We start from the raw sequence: 24,324 nt of genomic DNA, 5'->3' as shown, positions 1-24,324 counted from the left end.
GAGGTAATTAAACCTGAAGGGCATTAGTATGTGCACTGTGAGCAGGAGCACAGGAAAGGGCTCCTAGAAAGAATTTTTTTTTTTCTGTTCATTTTTCCTAAATCACTAATTGCCACTAAACTACACCAATATCTTCTCTCCTAAATATAGATAACCTCTCTGAAATACCTAGCGTGGTACATAGTCAAGTACGGTCAGTTTCATTAATTCAAAGGTGACTTTCTAAATCCAACTCCAATTCAGAAACTTCCTTTTATGTTTTTGTTATACTTAATGAGGATTTTAAACTCCACCTTTTAATTTTTAGGTTAATTGTAACCCAGGGGACACTAGTTACCTTTTGACACTCCCCCAAATTACTTGTTAACTGGAAGACAGATACTCACACTGAAGTCAAGAGGGTCAGGAGGGAAAGCAGTAGCTTCCAGACAAGGAGGGTAGGAAAGGTTTTCTAGCAAAGTCACTTAGCAAACCCATTTAGCTAGAGGGCATTATGCCAATTTCAAAGTAAAGAAAGTTCCTCACAATTTCTGCTTTCTTTCTCAGGAGCAAAATAGACTTTATACTTTTTTGCAATCAAGATTTCCTTATTTTATTTTATTATTTATTTATTTATTTATTAATGTATCTTTATTGATTTCTGAGAGAGGAAGGGAGAGGGAGAGAGAGAGAACCATCAATGATGAGAGTCACTGATCGGCTGCCTCCTGCGCGCCCCCTGCTGGGGATCGAGCCCGCAACCCGGGCCTGTGCCCTGACAGGGAATCGAACCCCGATCGCCCGGCCAGGTTATTTTATTTTTTTAGTGGACCCAGCACCTCAGGGTAAAACAAGGCAGGTCATTCCAGAAACGGAGCAAACCAACACCCGTGATGTCCCTCCTTTGCCTTAAGGAGCACACTTAAATCACACTCAGTTATTCTCTTTTCTCCCTTCCTCTCTCTGAAACTGATTTAAAAAAAATTAAGTGGAATGCTATCCTTTTCAATTACCAAAGTAATCAGATGCAGTGCAGAAACCTAATGCACTTGGTTTTAACCAACAACACTTTATACTGGAGAGAGCCCAGCTCAAGTCACCAAAACCTTGCTTTTCTCCTATAGGAGCAAGCAAGCCCAAGTTCCACCAGGTGCCACTCAAGCAAATATCTTAAAATAAGTAACCAAAGGAAACAACTGTATTTCTCACTTCCTTTAAAGATACAACAAAGATACAATAATAATAATAATAAAGAATTATAAATAATAATAAAGAATTATTATTATGTGAAAATAAACATTGTTCGTTTTGCACATGAATATTCATATTGTTAGAATATTTAAAAAAATATAATTCAATGGGCAGATCCCCATTTTTCAGATGAGGAATCAAGAGACAAAGAAGTAACTTGCACAAGTTATTGCAGCTAGTAAATAAGAGATGCAGAATTGGAAGCCAGGTCATCTGGTTCCACCATCCATGCTATTAACCACTATGCTAAGCTGTTTCAAACACAAAAGTTTCTGTTGTTTAAAAAACAAGGTAAAATTTTACACCCATCACCATACATTTGACCTAGACTTTGGGTAGTGAGCATGCTATAATGTATACAGATATTGAATTATATATAACTGAAACTTATATAATGTTATTAACCAATGTTACCTCAAAAATTAATTAAATACATATAAGGTGAAATTTAAACCCCACTAAACTAGATGAGTTCTAAGGGCTTCTTTATCTTAAAAAAATTCCATGGTTCTACAATGACAATTAAACTAGCATCAGAATTTAGTCACAGGCTGAAGGGGCGACATAAAATCAACTAAACCTCCTATACCATTTCTAGCTACAACTCTGTATAGCGAAAAAGCGTTTTCACCAATTAATTTCAATCACAAGGCCCCCTCCATATGCTTTGTCTACCTTTTTTTTTTTTTTTTTTTTCATTTATAAACCCTGGAAACATTTTTTTCCTCAAAGAAACATATTTTTCTCTGGAAGAAGCAGAGCAACCAGTTCCTACATTTGCACTCCTGGAAATAAAATACTGGAAAAGTACAACTAAAACAGAAAAAAAGCAAATTCTAAATATTGCCAATCTATTTCTGGTGATATAAATGAAATTGAAAGGCGTTCTAGTAAGGATCCAGATGTGTTCGTTTTTTACATATGCACTGAAAGATGAAGGAAAGTACAAAAACTCTACCCTTTCGGAAGGTATTATTATCTGTAAGCATGTGTGTAAAAGTCAAGGCTGCTCCTGTACTCGCACCAACTAAAAATCCTATCAGCTTCTTCAGTATGTGCCACAATCGCTGGCACATGATAGACATGTAGCTCTTAATATACACATATGCAATGTGTTGTCTGTCTTTTTTGAATTTACTAAGAAAATAAAACTACTCATTGGGTTTTTAACTAGTAAATAAACTAAAAGTGAATTTAGGCTTAATATTCAGTTAACCAAAAAATGCGATTAAATTGGCATTCCTGCTCTTCAGCCAATATTATCTCTCATTTGGAAGACACATTTAAGTCTGTGCCAGCATGTCATAAAGTCAAAAGGCTCCAGAAAGTGCAAGCAGTTAAACGAATCTGTCTATAAATCAACTAATTTGGTTGATTTTTTCCCCCAGAGACTATTTCAACATTAGGTAGAGAAAGCAGGAAACCAGTAACATAAAGAACACAGAGAGAAAACCAGCAGACAGAAATTTCTGCCATAGGTCAGGTTGAAATGTTTTGTTTCTTTTTTACTTATTTAATATATTTTTATTGATTTCAGAGAGAGGAAGGAAGAGGGAGAGAGGGAGAGAAACATCAATGATGAGAGTCATTGATCGGCTGCCTCCCGCACGCCCCATGCTGGGGATCAAGCCCGCAACCTGGGCCTGGGCCCTGACCGGGAATCAAACCCCGATCTCCTGGATTCTAGGTCGATGCTCAACCTCTGAGCCCCACCAGCTGGGTGAAGTGTTTTGTTTCTTTACTCAATGCTGGCTTTCCATGTTCTACAGTGAGTCCAATTCCAAGGCTTCAATTTGCCAGGAAGGATCAGAGAATAGAAAGGAGACATTTGGAGGAGGGGAGGGTAACCTTTTTCTGCGCACAGCCTTTCTTGGCAGGGCCCTTCCCAAGGGACATATGAAGGGAAAATGTCTGAGACAGAAGCTAAGTGGTAAATGAAATTATTGTGTTCAAGGCCAACATAATATGCATGCCATGCTCGACGGATACAAAATGCAGCGCCATGAAAGCATGTTTGGCGTGATCGACGAGGATGTGTAAGGCGTGGGGAAAACACAGTCATTTTCTTCTCTAACGTCTGTCACCATTCACGTTGTAAAAATCCTGTTTCTGAAAAGAAAAACTCACTCGCACCTCATGCAATCCCTATAGGCAAATTATATATCAATAATCGTGATCCCAGCTGCCATTTATCGACTGTTCAAAAAAGCCTAGTCATACCATATGCATAAATTATAAAGCTCACCCACATCCTGGGAGGGGATTAGTATTAACTCAGTCGTACAAAGAAACAGAGGCTCACAGAGTTTGGAGGACTTGCACCAGGGTTTGCAGCTAGTAAACGGTAGGGCTGGGATTCGAATTCAGATTCGCCTTTTCTTTATTTTCTTAGTGGAAGAGATTGAGAAGGCCTTTAGTATAGTGAGTCCACGCCATACAGACACTTCTTTCCCAGGACCTTTTATACTTAATGGCCCTGGTGATCAGATCTCCCCTACTCCAACCTCCATCAGGCTGTGAGGTCCTCGAGGGCAGAGGCCTCCCCTCCTCCAAATGTCTCCTTTCTATTCTCTGATCCTTCATTCCTCTATCACCAGGAACTACTGCAGAGTCTGGCACATAGTAGGTATTCAACACATGCTCTTTGCGTTAAGAAAGGACACTTTGTCAACACAAAGTCAACACAACCATTTTAAGACACTTCTATCTGCACTTCACCCATTCAATTACAGTGACAGGCCACATGCCCAAGTGGAACGAACCAGTGAGCAGGAGCATGGAAGTCTTGATTTAACAAGAACTGGGGCTGCCCGACAAAAGGCTTCATTGCAGACTCCAACCGCTATATATTTAAAATAGTTAATTAACACAGAGTTGCCTCATCGCAGTGATATAAAAAAATGTTGAAGAAAATATGCGGTGCAGTTAGAACACTGTCCTTCATTTTGAAAGTCAGGGCTCTTGTTAAAAGTCCAAATCACTGGCCACCTCCTGCCTGTCCTGTAATACTTAGAAACCAAGGCTCACTTCTTATAAACAGCTTTTATGGTTACTTCCTTTCACACCCCACAATAGTACCCCAAATCCTCTTTATAATCATAGTGAAATGTTTTTCCTAGTTTTACTGCACCTGGAAGTTGCACATGTTACAGAATTTAAAAAGCACACACAATTGTTATTGTGTGATCATTAATTTAAACTTTAAGCTTCTAGACTGGCCATCAAAGTCAATGAAAATAGAAGCTGTCCTTAAGCAGGAGTTCTTGAACATTAGGACATAATCATGATCTCATCAAGTGGCAGCTCTGGGAAATTTTTTTTTTTTAATTTTTTTATTGATTTCAGAGAGAAGAAGGGAGAGGAAGAGAGAGAAACATCAATGATGAGAGAGAAGCATTGATCGGCTGCCTCCTGCACGCCCCCGACTGGGGATCGAGCCTCGATCTCCTGGTTCACGGGTCAACACTCAACCACTGAGCCACACTGGCCAGGCAGAAAAAATTTTTTTTTAAGTATCTTAATGTGAATGATGATAGAGAATGTCATAAGATGTAGATATCCTGCTTCTATGAAGAGATAAATGAATTTAACTGAAGCAATATATCTGTTTGAAAAACAGACCGTAATCAGATATATTTTTTAAGAAAATAGATTAAAAAAATAGAAAGAACCACTGCACAACAGGTTATTAAAGACCGCCAAAAAAATCCAGGGGGCTCCTCCTCACCCCTGAGATTGTCATTAGGCCCCTCCCGGCTACTGTCAGAAGCAGAAGCCCAGGCTGGGCTGCTAACCTGGATTGAGGCTTCTTAGTCACTTAAGCAGAGGAACTAAAGCGAATTTTGTAAGCAGAACTCTGACATCCAAAAGCCAGCACAGCAGAATTCATCCATCCAAACGAGCCTTGGCTCCTCCATGGATTCTGCCGCCTTGCGATGCCGTAAACACGCAAACAGTGCTGTCACTACTCAAAGCATTTCAGGATTCCTCCTTCATGATTGTCTTTAGTGTTTGTCTATGAGCTGCTTAAAAAGAAAAAAAATTCAGCTTTACCGCTCTGCAGCTTTTGATCAAAGGGCATGCCTCATAGTTTAAAAAGCTATATTCAACACACCTGCCCCCAAATCCATCTGCAAAGAAAACAAATTCTGCCATTAAGAACATTGCATGACAATTGCCAAGGTCTAAAATCCATGGCCACCGAGAAAGCCTAAGAACACGTTTAGCAATGAGAGCACTGAAATCAGTGCACAGCCCGAGATCATGATTCTTAAGGGACTCACACTCATTTATGTGCACATATTCTTTTAAGATAATATTACACTGCACATCCCCACCCACATGCCCGTTTGTATTCCCACAGAAAACGTCAAGAAAAATACATAAAGAAAATGTACTTTCTGGGACATGTGAACAAAGAGTCGGGGGGGGATGGAGTGATGACGGTTTAAATTTACATGCCCTGTGTATAATGACATCTGCATCTTTATATATATATATATATATATATATATATATATATATATATATATATATATATATTCACAGACAGGGTGGGGGAAAGTAGGCTTACAGTAGTCAGTATGCAAAATAGAGTTTATTCTTGTATTATTAGTTATTAAATACTGTATTATTTTCCATAGGAACAACTCTAAACCTCCTTTTGCCCCTCCTTGTGTATTTTGCTGTAAGTATGTGTTGCTTTCATGGTTGGGGGGGAAGGAAGGGGGGAAGGAAGGGAAGGAGGGAGGGAGGGAGGGAGGGAGGGAGGGAGGGAGGGAGGGAGGGAGGGAGGGAGGGGAAAAAAGGAAAAATGAAAAAACTAAAATAGAAATAAAAAAGGAAAAATGAAAACACTAAAATAGAAATGAGGGCGAGATGAAGGGAGGGAGGGAGGAAAAGGAAAGCAGTCCTAACAGCAAATGCACTATTGCCAGGTCTTTCTTGTTTTTTAACTGCATTTTCTACTCTAGGCCATTTTATGTGTCTTTTTGTCTCCGTGTGAAGATCGCGTGTGCGGTACATGAACAAGGAGTAATAGAGTTAAATTAGCAAATAATGTGAGCATGTGGCAGCTGTTCCGCCGAGCGCAGTGAGAATGACCTGGCAAAGGGAGAAGATCTGAAATCTGCTCAGCGTTATCACGCTTTTATTGATCAGTCTGTGACCAATTAAAAAGTACACAACAAAAAAAAATACCCTCATCTAGAAGCAAACTTCAAGACGAGATTTAAGGGATATCCCATAGCCATGAGGGCAAGAATCTGTGAAGGTGAGGATTGACACCACTGGTGCTCTGAGGGTTTCTACAGGGCACACTTGGTGTCCTGATTAAAAAGAAAAAGTGACCTAGTTACCTAGCCCTGGCTGGGTGGCTCAGTTGGTGGCAGCATTGTCCTGGGCACCAAAGGCTGGTGGATTCTATCCTGGTCAGGGCACATGCCTAGGTTGTGGGCTCCATCTCCAGTCGGGACTTGTGCAAGAAACAACAGATCAGTGTTTCTCACATCCATGTTTCTCTCTCTCTCTCTCTCTCTCTCTCTCTCTCTCTCTCCCTTCCTCCCTCTAAAAAATAAAATAATAATAATAATTAATAATAATAATCAGTTACATAAAGGTGTGATTTCAGCTTGGACTATATTTTCCATTGTACATTCCAATCTATTTTATTTTTTTTAAATATATCTTTATTGATTTCAGAGAGAGGAAGGGAGAGAGAGAAACATCAGTGATGAGTCATTGATCGGCTGCCTCCTGCACGCCCCCTGCTGGGGACCGAGCCCGCAACCCGGGCCTGTGCCCTGCCAGGGAATCGAACCCTGATTACCTGGATCCCAGGTCCATGCTCAACTGCTGAGCCATGCCCGGCCAGCCCAATCTATTTTAAAACAACACAACAACCGCTTTTCAAAAACTATCCATCCCAAAAGTACCATAAACACAAGATAAAGACAAATGAAAATGTGGGGAGTCTTAGCAGCAGACAAGAACCCAGAGACAAAGGGCTAATTTCCTTAGTGTCTGAGAGCTCTTACAAATCCATAATAAAAAGACCAATAAGCAACAGAACAGTGAACAAAGCATACCGAAAATTCACAGGAAAACAGACTTCTGACAAAAGACAAGATGTTCAACTTCAGTAACAATTAAAAACCGAAATGAGAAATTTATTTTTAACCGTCACATTGGCAAAGATGCACAAGTCTGAAAATATCTGGTGTTAATTTGGTGAAACGTGCGCTCTTAAGCACTGTCAAGGGCAGGCTCCATCTGTCCCACTCTTGTATTGGGCAGTGCAGGGATCCATAAAAAACGTGCACACTCTTTTTGACTAGACGATTTCACGTCTAAGAATTTACCCTACAGGTGTATTTTTGCATCACCTTGGGAATAGATATGGAAGCATGTCTGTGCGGCGTTTGCACAAGCACTGGAAAGAACCAAGGCTTCTTCAGAAAGAAAATGCTTCATTGGATTCTGACGGATTCACATAAAGGAGTAACAGACAACTGTTCAAAACAATGTTAAAGGACGTCTATAATATTTTAAACAAAAATAAAATTAAAAAAAACAAAAACAAAACAAAAAAAAAAACAATGTTAAAGGACATCTGTAATATTTTAAACAAAAATAAAATTTAAAAAAACAAAAACAAAACAAAAAAACAATGTTAAAGGTGTGTATCTGCTGCTACAGAGCCTGAAAACCTCAGAGTGAAAAATCAAGGGACAGAACAGTGTTGGGGGTAAAATAAGACCTATTAGTGATCACCGGTAGGGAGTGGGTCAGGGGGTGGGTGCAAATTGAAAGAGAATGAGAGGGAGACCAGCTTTCCAATATATACTAGTGGATGTTGGTGGAATATTCCAGATATATTTTAGATATCATACAGTTCACCTATTATACACAGCTCAACCGTTTTTAGCGTATTCACAAAGTTGTGCAAGCATCACAGGTGATTTGAAAACATTTGCAGCACCACAAAAAGAAACCAGGGGTCATTCCCCATTCGCCACTCTGCCCCTCAGCCCCGGTGCCACCACTCGACTTTCTGCTCTATGGATTTACCTCTTCATGAGGCATCATATAAATGGAATCATATGTGGCCTTTTGTGGTCTTATTTCACTTAGCATTGTTTTCAATGGTCATCATTGCTGTAGCATGAACAGAGCTTCATTCACTTTTATGGCTGAATAATACTCTGTTTTGTTTATCCACTGACCAATTGATGGGCATTTGAGCCGTTTCCACTTTTTTGCTATTACGAATAGTGCTGCTGTGAGCATTCATGTACATATGCATGCATTACTTTTTAATAAAAACTAGTTCAAACGTTAAAAATTACTATAGCCACCACCACAACTCTTAGTTGCTCAGAGGAAACCTCCATAAGATGCTAAAATGGTGGAAAAATATATAGGGTAGGTTTTCTATGGAGAGTTGTTGCACTTTTAGTTATTTATGAAGAGGATTTTCATTTTATTTTTTTTAGAGAGGGAGAGAGAGACAGAGGCAGAGAGACAGAGAGAGAGAAACGTCAATGTGAAAGAGAAAGATCAGTCAGTTGCGTCCCGTATGTGCCCTGACTGGGAATCGAACCCGCAACCTGGGTTTGTGCCCTGATCAGGAATTGAACCCTCGACCTTTTGGTGTATAAGATGACGCTCCAACCAACTGAGCCACACCAGCCAGGGCTCAGTTATTTATAGAATGGAAATTTGGGGGAAGTGTTCAACAGGAAAGGGGTTTAAATGGGTCATTTTCCTTTTCTGAAAACATACTGCTTAGGCCAAGTTTGTTCCAAATAAAAACATCTACTTTCATATATTATTCATGACAATGTTGAATTCTACCAAAGCGTCGGATCTAAAGTTTCACCTTCCCGATTTACATTCATGCCCCTAAAAGATAACCCACGATCTGGAGGAGCAGACCCTGAACAGTACAAAATCCTCTTGTCATACAGACTTCTGGTGGTTAATGTCATGTGTAAACTTGCCTAGACCATGGTCCTCACTTATTGGTCAAACACCAGTCTGGGTGTTGCTGTGAAAGTATTTTTCGGATGTGATTAACATTTCAATCAGCAGACTTTGACAGCAAAGCAGATTCACTTCCATAATGTGAGTAGGCCTCATCTAATCAGTTGAAGGCCTTCAGAGGAAAGACTGAGGCGCCCCAAGGGAGAGGGAATTCTGCTTCCAGACAGGTTCAGAGCCAAGCTGCAGCATTAACTCTTCCCTTGGTCTCCAGCCTGCCAATCTATCCTGCAGACTTTGGATTTGCTAGCCCAATTCCTTAAAATCAATCCCTCTCCCCTGCCCCCCACGACTGATAGATGATAGATAGATGATAGATAGATGATAGATAGATAGATAGATAGATAGATAGATAGATAGATGATAGATAGATAGATAGATGATAGATAGATAGATAGATAGATAGATAGATAGATAGATAGATAGATAGATAGATAGATGATAGATAGATAGATGATAGATGATAGATAGATAGATGATAGATAGATAGATAGATAGATAGATAGATAGATAGATAGATAGATAGATAGATAGATAGATGATAGATAGATAGATGATAGATAGATAGATAGATAGATAGATAGATAGATAGATAGATAGGTGATAGATAGATAGATGATAGATAGATAGATAGATAGATAGATAGATAGATAGATAGATGATTGATAGATAGATAGATAGATAGATAGATAGATAGATAGATGATACAGATAGATAGATAGATAGATAGATAGATAGATAGATAGATAGATAGATAGATGATAGATAGATAGATAGATAGATAGATAGATAGATAGATAGATAGATAGATAGATAGATGATACAGATAGATAGATAGATAGATAGATAGATAGATAGATAGATAGATAGATAGATAGATAGATGATAGATAGATAGATAGATAGATAGATAGATAGATAGATAGATGATAGATAGATAGATAGATAGATAGATAGATAGATAGATAGATGATAGATAGATAGATAGATGATAGATAGATAGATAGATAGATAGATAGATAGATAGATAGATAGATAGATAGATAGATGATAGATGATAGATAGATGATAGATAGATGATAGATAGATAGATGATAGATAGATAGATGATATAGATAGATAGACAGACAGACAGACAGACAGACAGACAGACAGACAGACAGATAGATGATAGATAGATAGATAGATAGATAGATAGATAGATAGATAGATAGATAGATAGATAGATGATGATAGATAGATAGATAGATAGATAGATAGATAGATAGATAGATAGATGATGATAGATAGATAGATAGATAGATAGATAGATAGATAGATAGATAGATAGATAGATAGATAGATAGATATAGATAGATGATAGATCGATCCCTCTTACTGGTTCTGCCTCCCTGAAGAACCTTACAAATGCAAGACTCAGTGATCATTAGTGTGTTAGAAAGTGCAGATCACCTAAATCAAATCCTGACACTTTATAGTTGGGAAAACTGAGGACCTACAGCAGAAGAGAGTAAACTAAGAACTTCCTAGGATGATAATTTTATTCTGGAAGTTTTGGAAAGTTCCTGGGAATAAAGTCACAAAAAGCATCCCCATACCTGTGCAATTAGGAAAGGTGAGAGGTAAAGTAAACTGATCAAATTATCATTTAAACACATCCAATGTGTTGAAAAACATCCACTTTCCCAGTTTCCCCAAACTACTTTATAATATAATTATACGGTTCCTGGAGGCTAGTTATAATTGAATTATAGGGTGTCTTGTTCACATTCTAGCTGGTGAAAAAAAACTTGCTCAGCTCTGCTTTGCGGTTCTCTAAACACCAGCTAGAATACTCATGAGGCAGCTTATAATTCAATTATAACTCCCCTCTGGGAACCATATAATTATATATAAAAGACCTAAGCCATCATATGTTCTCCATTTATTTTTTGTTATGAAAGGATTTGTCTAAAGTCTGATATTATATTTGAATAGGTCTCAGTCAATTTGTACCTCCAGATTTAGCCAGATATTCAGATAATAGATAATAAAACTGTATTAACCTAGCTGAAAGGCACTAGGAATTGATCTGTTTATCCAAACAAAACACCGTAATATGTTATGGCCCTTTGGAGATTATATGTATGTGTGTTTGTGTGTATGTGTATACGTATATATCCATCACATACCGATCTGCGCTTGTGTTTTTAAATGAACTTGTAATGAAACAGTGCTGTAAACTACGGGTACAGTTACTATGGCTCAGATCTAAATAAAGACTTGAGTGCATTGCATCAGTTAATGGTTCAAAAGAATATATATTTTTCAGAAATAAGGTAGGGAGACAATGGATACTGATCTTAACTCAGGGAAGCTCTCTCTGCCTCTCTGACCCATTCATTCATTCATGTAACAGACAGTCACTGAACACGGCCCTATGCCAGGCATTGAGTGTCCCTCCCTACTCACAGTTCATTGGAGAACGCTCCTGAATGTGCACACATTCCTCTAGAACAAGGGTGGCGAATGCCTGGCCCCTGTAGGCCATATATGGCCCTCGAAACCATCTGGTCTGGCCCCACCAAGGCAACGGCAGGTGGGACTCGAAATGCAATAAATCTAGGAGTTTTCTTCATAGCTCATTTTTAAGTTGATCACTTTGTATGGGCCGCAAATGATGTTATAAATATCTAAATGGCCCTGGGCAGAAAAAAGGTTCCCCACCCCTGCTCTAGAAGAACACAGCTGATTAGCATTCTTTAAGCAATGAATTCCAAAGTTTGTCCTTTACTCAGTCCCCCAAGGATTCACATACACCCCATATGGAACAAGTGCTTGGCTGCAGGATGTGTGAAACAGAGGAGTAGCTAGCTATAACCTAAACCGTACACGGACTTTAGAGTTTAGCTGAAGAGCTGAGCATGACTTGCAAGCAGAGGAAACCCAGAGGTTGGCAACAGGAAGCAGCAAGAGGAAGTAAATGTGTGGGAGGGGAGATGAGGCATGTAAACGGATTCTACGTACCCCACAAGTCTGCCTGTGAGGTGTCCTGGGACTGCGTCACGATGCCCCCAACAGTTCAGCCTTTCAGTGTCTGACCTCAGTTCTCAAGCAGTAGAGCAGAGGTTTAGGTCCCAGGCTATAAAGTCAGAATGCAGGCCTTCCAGCTCTGAGACTTACTAACCAGGGGATCTAGGGCCCGGTCCTTAACCTCTCTACACCTTCATGTGCCTATGTGTGAGATGGAGACAGTAATCGACTCTGTCTCAGAGGGTTAGGGTAAACATGAAGAGATAACACGGGAGCAGCACTTTGGCTAGGTCATGGATTAACTGGTTACGCCCTCCCCAAATCGTGGCTGTGAAATCCTGATCCCCCGCGTGACAGTGTTGGAGGTGGGGCCTTTGGGAGGTGATGAGGCCATTGGGATGCAGCCCTCCAGCAGGGATTAGCGTTCTTATAAAAGAGATGCCCTCTTGTGCCTTCTGCTGTGGGAGGGCAAAGCGAACGGGAATCTGCTGGGACCTGGATCTTGGGCATCCCAGCCTCCAGGACTGTGAGAAGTCAGTTAGTGTTGTTTGTAGGCAAGTCAGTCTATTGTGCTTCCTTAGAGCAGCTGGAACAGACCAACACAGTACAGTTCCTGACACACAGTAAGGACTTCACTGCTGTTAGCTTTTATAAGACTTCTGTTATCATTGTCATCTTCATAACCCTCACCATAATTATCCTAGTCACAGTGATGGAAGATGAAGGGGAAATTTCCATAAGATGAAGATGTGGCTACAAGTCATATATTGACATATTTTTGACAAAGTCATATGTTGTTTTAAAGGTGATATGAAAAGATGAAAATAATAGCCGGTTGCCAAAAAGAGGGTCTAACTAGCTAACATTAATACAATTTGTGAAAGACGTGGAGGCCAGAAAATTCAGGCGTGGAGGCTTTTTGAGGTATATCTACTTTTTTAGGTATATCTAGGGCAAGATTAAAAAGGAGTGAATCAAAACACTGCTAGACTCAGGATGATACTTGTCAAACAAATCCTGGAATAATAAGTAGATAACCCTTATTTTCCATCTGTCTTTTCTGTCAAAGAGATTTAATTTTTGACGAGAAAGAATAGTAAAATGATTAGTAAGAATAAATTGAAGCCGAGGATTCACGAGGAGGTAGTGTTTAAAAACATTTATGTAGCCTGGGAGGCGTGGCTCAGCGGTTGAGCATAGACCTAGGATCCAGGAGATCGGGGTTCGATTCCCGGGCAGGGCACAAGCCCGGGTTGCGGGCTCGATCCCCAGCAGGGGGCGTGCAGGAGGCAGCCAATCAATGACTCATCATTGATGTTTCTCTCTTTCTCTCTCCCTTCCTCTCTCTGAGATCAATAAAGACTTTTTAAAAAAAAAACACAAAAGACATTTATGTCTCTTAGCTCTCAGACAAGGGTTCTGAGAGCACAGAATCAGCTCTGAGCACGGAGGCAGCGCGGACAGTGCTCAGCATGGGCTTGCTCTGAACATGCCTTGGCACATTCACTCCACTTTCCTTTCCAGCACACTGACTACACTGACAGGACAGGGAAACGGGTAGGTATAAGTCATATTCAATAAGGCATTTTGCAGTGTCTTTTGTAATATACTATCACCTAAGTTTAAACAATATATGAGATAAATGACGGTGCAGCTAAGTTGACACATAAGTGAATGAACAACCATAACGAGGTTTCTGTTGGTTAATTTGTCTCCAGTGATCTCCTTTCCCTCATCCTAGTTAACATCTATATCCATTTCATGGGTTAAGAAACAGTGTTTAGGTGACACAGGATTAGTCTGAAGAGCTAACCTGTTGAATGATACAGTCATGACACTCCGAATCCCGCTAGCATGTAACTATGAGCCAAATATGACATGTTATCATTTCAAAGACAGAGACAGAAAATCCTGTATTTGTATTAAAAATCTCTCTACTACCAGCCCTAGCCAGTTTGGCTCAGGGGTTAGAGTGTCGGTCTGCAGACTGTAGGGTCTCAGGTTCGATTCTGGACAAAGGCACACACCTCAGTTGCAGGCTCGATCCCCGGCCCCGGTCGGGGTGCGTGTGGGAGGCAACCAATCAATCAATCTCTCTCTCTCTCTCTCCCCGCCCCTTCTGTTCTCTCTGAAAAGCAATGGAAAAAATATCCTCGAGTGAGCATTAAAAAATAAATTAAAAAAAAAAAAAAAATATATATATATATATATATAAAATCTAAGTTCTAAGTACACTGTGGGAGAAATTGGCTTTAAATTAGTGTATATAGAGACTATGAAATTTTAGTTGACTGTAAGCACAGTGAGTTGGCAGGATGATGTGGTTGATGTGAGCACGGGCTGTGTGAATGGAAACATAGGCTCTAGAAAGTAAAAGATGATATTCTTGCTCCAGCTTGGGCACCCAAACTATACCTGGAGTAGTGTATTCAATTATGGGCTCCTCATCTTAAGAACGCTGAATCACTGTACTGCACATCTGAAAAGAATAGAACCGATATAATATTGTATGCCAACTATACTTAAATCAAGAAACAATTTTAGCCCGGCCGGGCGTGGCTCAGCGGTTGAGCATCGACCTAGGATCCAGGCGATCGGGGTTCGATTCCCGGTCAGGGCACAGGCCCCGGTTGCGGGCTGCAGCAGATCAATGACACTCTCATCATTGATGTTTCTATCGCTCTCTCTCCCTCTCTCTTCCTCTCTCTGAAATCAATAAAGATATATTTAAAAAATAAATAAAAAAGAAAGAAAGAAACAATTTTAAAGGCCGTGGAGCAAACAGTGCTGAGAAGAGGGTAAGTAGGACAGATGAATGGCATGAAGCTAAGTCACAGCTGCATTTGTGTAACGGCTACTTGTCAAGAAAGTGGTGGCAAGGGCTCCAACAAGCAGAATATATGACGTGTGTATAAGGATTCTTCGAAGTACATGCCTTAAATCTGACAAACCTGCAGGAAGTTGGGAGCTAGGAGTGGGAGCTGCTAGGAAGCTGGGAGGATATCGCACGGGTTAATCTTTGTCTGGGTCACCTTTTCTCTGGAACTGTCTGGTTCCACCTTCCCTAGTTCCATCTACTTCGGGCTTCTGGCCCAGAGCCTCTCCCTCCAATAAGCCTCACTGTGAGCCAGGCTACTTATGCTAATGAAGGGAAGCAGAGAATTAGTGTCAATTTTTAATGTCCTTTATTACTGTTCTCTTCAAGTTACAGTCCCCCAAAGAGTTGACTGCACAGGGGACATCTTCCAGTCCTGCAAAGATCAGGGAGCTGAGAGAAAACTGCAGAGATCAGGGAGCTCAGACAAGGCTGTCTAAGATCCGTATTAGTCCATTTTTCCTGGGCCTCAATTTTGTCATCTGAGAAAGGGGGCAGTCAGATTAGTCTCTAAGGTAATTTTCAGATTGAAAACATGTTATAATTCGATGGCTAATGGCTTAATTTTTTTTTAATCCTTACCAGAGGATATTTATTCCATTGCTTTTTAGAGAGAGGGGAAGGGAGGGATGGAGGGGGAAGGAGAGAGACAGAGAGAGAGAAACATCGATGTGAGAGAGACACGTCCATTGGTTGCCTCCCGTACACACCCCGACAGGGGTTGCGGGTCAGACCTGTAACCGAGGTGTGTGCCTTTGGCCAGGAATTGAACCCACAACTGACCCTCTAACCACTGAGCCACACTGGCCAGGACACTAATGGGTTAATTTAAAAATATATATTTTATGGTTTTTACATAGCCAATCACAAAGCATGAAAATAAGCCAGCGTTTGATGTTAGTGAATGAAACGGAATGAAGTCTTGCCACGCTACAGCTTCAGTTCCAGAGAACTTTTAAGTTCAGTGATTCATGCAAACAGTTTTATTTCCAATTCTGATTGCTTTAAATGTTCTCTTGGTTGGTGTTTGATTGAATGGCTTAAACGTAGGTCCAGTTTTTAAAACATTATTTCAATTTGGCGGAATTTCACACACGCCTTTAAAGAGCTGCCTCCTCACATAGCAAATCCCACATCAAGCCCAAAGGGAACTTGTGCAAGGCTTGGAAGAGAAGGGTCATAGACCACACACGGGGAGCGGGCCTGGGAACTCGGGCTGGGAGCTTCCCACGCAGGCTTTCCTCAAGTTAGAACGGCTCCGTCTAGTTTGTGATTCAACTTACATGTCTGGCCTAAGTATGTCATTTATTCAAAAGGAGAAACATCTGGCATAAGGGAAAAGTCAGAGGCCCAAACACATAACATGTAGAAGTGTAGGATCTAAGGCAATAAGCCTTCATTTTTAGTGACTGCCAATAGAGTTTTTCTCAGAAACAGAAATGGGAGCTCAGGAAATCAATGTTTACTTCTCACCATAGCAGTACATTAGTTCAGAGAGATGCACAACAAATGTTAATAGCATATTCTTGCCCTGACACCCCCCAAAGAAAGGGTTCATTTTCCTTAGAATCCAAGGAAAGCGTTACTTTTCCTTAGAAGTCAAGGGGTCTGAGGCAGAATCCAATGTCATAAAAAATCCAGTGACATGAGTAGCATCCCAAGCGCTTGAGGCTATTTATTCCCAAAATAACACTGGTGTACAGACAGATTTCAGGTTAAGTGGGGGCCCTCTGGGTAAGGGTCGTTTCGTCAGAGACTCCAGGGAAAGAATCTGAAATGCTGCTTGCTGACAGGGAGGGGGAGATATACAGTGTATCTAACGAAAGCTTTTCCTATCGCTCCCTCTATTTTGAAAAGCATTCATCTCTGCCTGTGACTTGTGGGTTCCAGTCGAGCTATTGTATCACTCATCTGGGCTTTCAGTCACTCAAGTTCAAGAATGCTTCTTCTAAGACTATTGGTGAGGCACGCAAATTCTGTCCTGTCTGAGCTGCGTAGCAGGCCACAGGTTTCTTAATGCTGCTAAAGTTTGACACGGCTTCTGGAAGTGGTTGTTTTTGTTTTCATTATAGTTTCAGAAGGGTGTTCTTTTTGTTAGCAAACTTTAACCTAAAGAAGCTAAGTTCAGGCTCCCATTCACCCCTCTATACTCTTCCTCCCCCATCCTTCCTTCCTTTTGGGGGGGTTGGAGAATAGAAGTTGACTTTAAAATATCCCATAATTTTTCATGAATTCCAGCGAAAGCTGATTAAGAATTGACCTGCAATGCTTTGGAAGACATATGATCAGGAGAAGAGTAAGAACTGATATTCTAGTACCATATGCTAAAATGCACATAATTTCAAGTGAAACACTCTAATTTGCATTATTGAACAAAGAAAAGCAAACTAATAGTAAGCCACTGACTTGGAAATCATCACAATTGCTATGTGATTCGGTGAGAATTAGGAGCTGTCCCGGGGGAAGTAATCCCAAATGCAAAGAAATGGTGACAGCAGGGTGACAATGAGGGCTTTGACCTAGGAGGAATGGTGCTCTCAGATGCCGGCAGGCCTCCCTCCCACCACCACCCAATTATTCCTGTTTAGTATTCTGCTCCACGATATATATGGGAAAGATCCAGAAAAACTTCATTAATGGAATGGGGAACAGACAAAAAGTATTAAGTGTCTTCACCTGGAAAGACAAAGGCTGAGAAGAAAGGTGTAAGACGGAAGTCTAACAAATGAAGTTCTGGGTTGGACAAACCACATCTCAGAAGGTAAAATTAGGTGACATCCCATGAAATCGAGAAATGAAGTTTGAGCAATGAACGAAATGAACTACCACTTTATATATCATGTATACATTATTTTTTTTCAAATACATTAAATTTAGGGAAAAGAAACATGAACAGGACACGGTATTTAACTCCATGTGTTCACATTCTAGCTGGGCAAATACACAAAACTTAAACATGTTGTAAATGATTTAAAAGAGGCGTGGGCTATGAGTATAAGAACATATAAGGAATTCGTTTTCTGAGGGAGGGAGATGGTTATGAAGTAGAGTGTAGGAAGATTTGACAAAAGAGAGGGCACTTGACTTGGGCCTTGGAAGTTCACTGGTCTCAGAAGGGAAAGGAGGCTGTTCTAGAAGAGGCAAAGGCGTGATGGAGACAAAACCTGTTAATGAAACAGGGCAAGGTCCAGGGAGGTTGCAGTTAGCTGGCATGGGGTGATCAATGAGAAATTAGGCCACAGGTAGGCAGAGCCCTAAACGAGAGTCTACTTGAAAAGATGCAGGGGAAGGAAAATTAGATCCAATAGGAGGACATGCTTACTGGTCTTTTACATGTGTAAGGGGCTATGGTGTGATGTGTTTGTATGACTCAGACCAGCAGATGGCCACGTTTGAGCTCAGTATAAAGAAGGGCTGATGGGGCAGTCACGGGAGTGACTCAGAAGTTCTCCAGATGTTCTCCTGGTCACCCATGGCAATGCTGTAGAAGGTACTCGAGTATTATGTAAATACGTTGGAGAAGAATTGGACTAGACAACCTCTCAGGTCGCTGCCAAGTGGGATTCTACTCCCTCTGCCATCAGAGAGCTCTTCAAATAGACACAAGATAGATATATCTCCTGCTCTGTTTTTCTTTACCCCAAATACTTTAACTCCCTTTACCATTTCGCATAATGGATCTTAAACTTACACAATGTTTTATGTCAATTAGGTCTCAATAAAGCTGGGTAAAAAAAAAAAAAATAGTAACTACACCTTTCCGGTTCACCTCTTCTGGATACCATCATATGTGGTCAGCCCATGTTCCTAACCAAATCTGACGCCAAAAGCTGAGCATACAGCTTACTTCCCAAGAAAGGAACTACATCCCCATGTTAGTAATTAGGATTTTATGTACAGTAAAACCTTAATTAACTGAAGCCCAACTAATGAAACATTTTATTTCATGTTCTATACTCAACTTTTATGAGAAAAAGAAACTTGGTGACTAAGCAAGCAGATATCTTGAGTTTACCGAAATAAAAACAAACTCATCTCCCAAGAAGCGACCTGGACCGATATAAATCATCACAAGCTGCTACTTTTCCTGTACAATGGGAACTGCTTTCAAAATGATAAACGTGAGACCCTGAAAAAAATTCCAAATACTAAAATAAAACACAATTACGTTTACTAAGCTGGGCTTATTAAGGTAGTAAAGTGGACTACAGTTTTATAAAATGTTTCAACTACAAAGACGGAAATAAAAGACAGTTGTGCTAATTTTTTAAATGCCTCAATTAACAACCCCTTCCTCAAGCATGTAGTTAAAAAAGATTTTTCTGTATTACAGATCCATGGCCTTCACTATTACGTGTGAAGGGAAAGGGAATATTCATTTCCACCTCCATACCTACCACTGACCTGGCGCCTAGGTGTTCAATACATATTTGTTGGGTGAATTAATAATATGCAAGTATTAGTGATTATAGTAGCCTGCCTCAGTAGCCACATTCTCTCTTTTCATCCTCAAAAAGTTGCTAGCTCTGTAGTCATACACTGTTGTCAGGTCACACAATTAAGATACACAAATATAAATATGGTGCCTATGGCATTACTGTGCATTCACCATATTAGACTATAAGGCAGTAAAGCCAAAAGGGGTCTTGAAGGTCAACTAAGTTAACCATATAATTTTACACAGGTGGAAACTAAGGTGCAGAGAACTTAAGTGACTTGTGAAAGGTCATATAGCTTGTTAGTGACAGAGGCAGGCCTAAAGCATTGGTTTTTCTTTCCTCCGTCCTGTGATTTTTCTTCTACAACAAATTGGCCCTACATTGTTTCAAAGTAAAGTAGGAAACAGATATACATGTTTTGTGCTGAAACAAGAAGTTGCTCAGAAATGTCACGGACACAGACAATAGTGTGGTGACTCCTGTGGAGGGAGGTGGAGGAGGGTATGGGGGCGATAAATGGTGATGGACGGAGACTTGACTTGGGGTGGTGAACACGCAAAACAACATACAGATGATGTATTGTAGAACTGTGCACCTGAAACCTATATAATTTTGTTAACCAGTGTCACCCCAATAAATTCAATAAAAAACAAACAAGGAAATGTCACTCCATTTCGACAACAGAATTTTCTGGCACAAAGAAGGCTGGTTTTCCTCTTTCATTGTAAAGGTATCTTGTATGTTTATTTTATATCCTTGCTACTCTAAAATCAATCTGATGATGTTTTAAGAGACAATAAAAGCCAGAATAATATGGCATAGATTTATCTATCAGTGGCAGCAATGCAGGAATTGCCATCTCCCATTATTTGTCAGTAATTTATAAGTGTACCCGTTGGGCACCAAGACATGAAGAGTTGCTCTGGGTTATCAAACTAATAACTTCTCACTTCATTTTTAAGGAACTATAATTCTTGGTAAATGAATTGCCCACACAGGGACTGTCATGAAGCAAGGTTTGGGGCACTAGTATTCAAAGGTTTGAGGGACTGTAATGACTAAAAAATCTTTACAAGTCTAGGTCTGATGAAATCTTCCATGCCACCTTAGTTTTATATTTCCAGTGGTTTTAATTGTTATGAGTATTATGTTGAGAATGTCATGTATGGTTTTTTATGATAAAAAGAGATGTTTTGGGTCATTTGCCTTATGATCACATTGAGAGATTATCTCTAGAAAGAAGCTTCAAAGACTTACAGTCTAGAATGACAAGCTAAAATCCAGCCTGAACAATTAAAGAAAAATTTACTCATGGCAAACAAGCCTCAGTAGGGATTCATGAGTTGCTAATCTAGAAAAGTATCCAAATAGCCCGGCCAGCGTGGCTCAGCGGTTGAGAGTTGACCTAGGATCTGGGAGATCGGGGTTCGATTCCCGGTCAGGGCACAGGCCCGGGTTTCGGGCTCGATCCTCAGCAGAGGGCATGCAGGAGGCAGCCGATCAATGACTCTCTCATTATGAATGTTTCTCTCTCCCGCTTTCTCTCCCTAAAATCAATAAAGACATTTTTTTAAAGAAAGTATCCAAATATTTCAGCTCAAACCTGTGCATCACACTGAGGCACAAAGTAGAGGGCAGGAAAATTAGCATGCTGTGTGCTGTCAATCCTCTAAGCACTCAATAATCTGTGTGGACATGGAGGGAAATTTTAACAGAAAGAATCCTGATAACTTACGAAATTATTAAGAAAAACAATAAACACAAAAATAATCCCATGTCTTCAGTCTGTGAACTGTGGTATCTATCAATGATCTTCGGGGGAATGGGATACATTGATGAAATAGAGATTAAAAGCATTCTAAAACTAAATGGATAATCAACTCAAAAATAGCACATACTTACTTTGCCGTTATGGTCAATCATAAAGTGTACCTGAAAAAATAAAAATGCAATTTCAATTTACTTGATCTTTTATGTTTATATTATCAGAAACGAGAGCACAGTTTTTAAATTTACACATCAGAAAGGGCCATTTGAGGAAAAAATAGGCTTTTACAACTCTAATCCTTTATGGGCACTTTTTTTCACTTTTATAATGGTAATTAATACTCGAAAGAGGAAGTACCTGCAATATTTTTCATTTCTGTATCTGGTGATTGTCAACACTGGTTTTTCTGAATCATTGTAGGTATGTGAGCAAGAAAATGAGCAGTCATCATTTTCAAAATAAATGACAGTATGGACCGTGGGCAGGAGGGACTATTGGCTGCCAAGGTTACTGTTCAGTTTATCACTTTCAAGGTCTACCTGGAGCATTTTTACTGTATTAATCAATGATCAAACACTTAATAAGTTCCTTCCGAGTCAAGGAACATCATTCACTGGGCCCATCACTGCAGAGTTGAGTTGCAACCGATTATTGCCACAACAGATTACTGAGATGCTTGACAAACTAGCTGCTAATGTTTCATTCTTACCCTGTCAGGTAAAATTTGGCAGAATGAGGATTGACATCAAAGGCATTTCTGAAAAGGTCGTGATCTTAGCACATCACTTAGATTAAGCACTGTAAGGGTTTGCTTCGAGTTGGCGAGGAAATCTGTAAAATTCTAGACAACTTCCAGGAGACACTCAGAGACGCCTCCCCCAGTGACCTCGCTGAATTTGTGGGCATGACGCTGACAGGGCTGCTTACTGGAATAACTCATAGGACTGGAAGACGGCTTAGCGGGTGCTCACATGCTTCCACGGGCAGCCAGAGGAAAGACAGCCAGCTGGATCCCCCTTTCTGCTTGTGTCTTACCTACATGTCTCCACACACTACCTTTACCTTACCTATTGTCCTACTAATCACCCCAGGCCTGGCGCCTCAGGCTGGCCCTTCTAGCCTACTTGCTCAGACACAAGACTGATCTTATCTAAGTCACTGCTTAGGCACCTGTCACACCCCATAGTACCACGCCACACTGTGTCACATCCTATCACCTAGGCTCTTCCTCACTCAGCCTCGAAATATTCTGGATCAGCACCACCCGGGCGATAAATTTTCTCCATCACCTGGGACCTCTACCACTCAAATCTCTTTATTTCTACTTACTCACCAGTGGTATTTGTCAGCCAGGCACTTCCAGATCTTTTTCAGTGTCGGGTCTGTTTCCCACAACTCCTTATCTATCAATAGCCCCTAGTACAGACTCACTACTCTAATCAGCTCTATAGCGACATTAACTACACTAGGACTGTTTCTCACTCCAGGCCCTCATACTAGGTCCCTATCGTTCCTACTTCCCTTCGCCATCATGACCCACACCCTACCCATCACCCATCATTAAAGGCCCCTTTCTTCACAAGGCCTTCCCTTATTGCTTCAACAATGATAGAAGCAGCCATGTATTAAGTATATATTACTTGACATTTTGAGTCCATTACAGTTTTACTGAGATATAATTTACATGCCATGAAATACACTCATTTAGAATGTACAGTTCTATGATTTTTTTTTTAGCTAAGTCAAAGGGTTATGCAACCATCACCACAAACCAATTTCAGAATATTTACATCACCTCTAAAACATCCCCTGTGCTCATTTGTAGTCACTCTCCGTTCCCACTCCCAGCCCCTGGTAACCACTAATCTATTATGTGTCTCTATAGACTTGCTTTTTCAGAGCATTACATATGAATGCAATCATACAGTATGGGGTCTTTTGCTTCTAACTTCTTTGACTTATCCTAATGTTTTTGAGATTTATCCATGGTGCACCCATGTATCAGAACTTCATTCCTTTTCAGGGCTGAATAATATTCCATTGTATGGATATGCCACATTTTACTCATCCATTCACCAGTTTATAGGCATTTGGGTTGTGTCGGATTTTAGGCTATTAGGAACAACAACACTCTTATGAACATTCAAATATTTTTTGGACATACATTTTTCTTATGTTTGTGTATATATCTAGGAGTAGAATTATTAGATCGTATGGTAAATTTTTTCATATGGTAAATTTATGTTTAGCTTTTCTGTAGATATATATATATATATATATATATACACATATATATATATATAATCACCTTACAAATCAGCCATTTAAAGTATACAATTCATGGGATTTTAAGATACTCAGAGAGTTGTGCAACTATCACCACAATCAATTTCTGAACATTTTCACTACCCCAAAAAGAAGCCCCATAACCTTGCATCCATTGTTGATAATGTTCACAGGATCCCTAAAGTTAGGTATTACACCCCTAGTTTTACAGGTAAAGAAACAGAGGCTCGGCTAAGCCACACACCTGGTAAGTACCAGAACCTGAATTTGAAGCCAATGTGCACGACAGTATTTCCACATCACCACGCTGTTACTAATCCTCAGAGTCCCTCTTCCCTGAGATCATTCCAGAATGCCCGTTTGATCTCCTACTTGCATATCTCCTTTAGCACTCACCAACTCCGTTCTCTATGCCTTACACCTCAAAAACGATACCTGTGTCTACAACTAAACCATCAGCTTACGAAGAGCAGGATGTGTGTACTATATCCTTTGACTTCTCAGTCCCAAAAAGTGCTGTGAAAAGAGCTCAGTCTTTTTTGATTGGGGAGAGGTATTCCTTATTATTAACCTAAACCTCTACTCTTATTAAAAGTCAATTTCCAGGCGTTTCCTTCGGTGTCAACATAGCACCAGCAGCTGAAGCTCCACCATATTTTCGAGTCCCGCACCCCA

The 24,324-nt window shown here is 40.2% G+C and overlaps 1 long non-coding RNA gene across 1 annotated transcript in view; it reads right to left on the bottom strand.

Annotated features, from left to right (window-relative positions):
- The window catches only part of LOC148090403 (uncharacterized), a 213,476-nt gene that overhangs the window by 72,932 nt on the left and 116,220 nt on the right, over window positions 1-24,324 (bottom strand). Inside the window, exon 3 of the long non-coding RNA XR_015716460.1 lies at window positions 21,498-21,527. This is a non-coding gene — a long non-coding RNA (uncharacterized LOC148090403). The remainder of the gene's footprint in view (window positions 1-21,497; window positions 21,528-24,324) is intronic.

The sequence above is a fragment of the Miniopterus natalensis genome, chromosome X (assembly GCF_054644295.1).
Source record: "Miniopterus natalensis isolate mMinNat1 chromosome X, mMinNat1.hap1, whole genome shotgun sequence".
NCBI classification, from domain to species: Eukaryota; Metazoa; Chordata; class Mammalia; order Chiroptera; family Miniopteridae; genus Miniopterus; species Miniopterus natalensis.
The sequence above is the reverse complement of the archived record's forward strand: the minus strand, read 5'-3'. Positions and strand labels throughout refer to the sequence as shown.